The following is a 1,270-nucleotide window of genomic DNA, read 5'->3' as shown; positions in this document are numbered from 1 at the left end:
GTCATGCATGCTGAGAAAGGAACAGAATAATTCATGAGGATAGACACCCGAATGGATTTGGTTATGTGGCACCCGTCAAGCTTACTCTTCTCATTTCACCATGAGAAAATACCCAAGAAGATACTGGTCGTTTTACGGATGATCTGGCGCACCCTCTTCCGTATTACTTTCATGGACTTCCAACTGCCCTGTTGGGCCCACATCAGAAGGCCCCTCGAATATGCCAACCGTCGTATAATCAGAATGCGCGATAGACATGACCCTCATTGATCGTGTCCGACGAAAATGGTTGCCGGGCCCAAATCCTTAGACTACGAAGCAGGCTTCGCTTGGCTTGACCTATTTCCCATGGAGCATCGTCGCCTCCGAGGGGACCTAATTCTTACTTTTGCCCTGTTTGAACAAGGCTTGGCAATCAGGTTTTGCATCGTTGACCCAGCAAACACACAGTGGAGACTTGGCAACAAGATTTTAAAACTCAGAGCGCGGCCTTTCATCAAGCAAAATGTCTTCTCATATTGAACAGTGGCTGCTTGGAATAACCATCATCTGACGGTTGCCCATGCTCCTTCTAGAACCCAGTTTGAAGCACCATTAGACATTTATTTATGCAAATCCTCGCGCTGGCAACAATGCTGCCCCCACCGGAAACCTGTGATGGAACCAGATTATCCACAAAATTGTCCACCGTCTTCATTGAGAAATCACGAGAAGCAAATGACAGTCACTAAAATATGAGTCCCTCGCCCAAGCTGGGTCTGGGGTATGCTTAAAGAATTGTCCACCGTCTTCATTGAGAAATCACGGGAAGCAAATGACAGTCACCAAAATATGAGTCCCTCGCCCAAACTGGGTCTGGGGTATGCTTAACAACATGCTTCCAACAAAACTGCGCTGCCTTGGGGTAAGAATAAATATCACCAAATGGTGAAACTTTATGTTGAATATTCCTCCGTTCAAACTACGGTTTCATTGAAATTTGGGGTGTGCGTCTACGAATCAGCCACCGGTTTCTTCCAGATTTATTTAAAAAACGCGCGTTCTCTTGGAGGAAAATGTACCGAGCTTATTAAGAGTGTGCACGTGCATTTGTAGAATCCACACTTTGAGAGGTGATTTTTTGTGTATGGTTGTGACCGTTGAATTCGTTTGAATGGTCCATCGGATTTTGGCGTCAATGCTCTCCTGTTTCGCCGCGGATGCGGCCTCCATCCGTTGAGCTCGTTCCGTCTGTCGTTGGTTGGTGGGATTGACTCTGTCCGACTTCAAA

This window comes from Opisthorchis viverrini (assembly GCF_000715545.1).
Source record: "Opisthorchis viverrini unplaced genomic scaffold opera_v5_290, whole genome shotgun sequence".
Lineage (NCBI taxonomy): Eukaryota > Metazoa > Platyhelminthes > Trematoda > Opisthorchiida > Opisthorchiidae > Opisthorchis > Opisthorchis viverrini.
Note: the sequence above shows the minus strand (reverse complement) of the source record.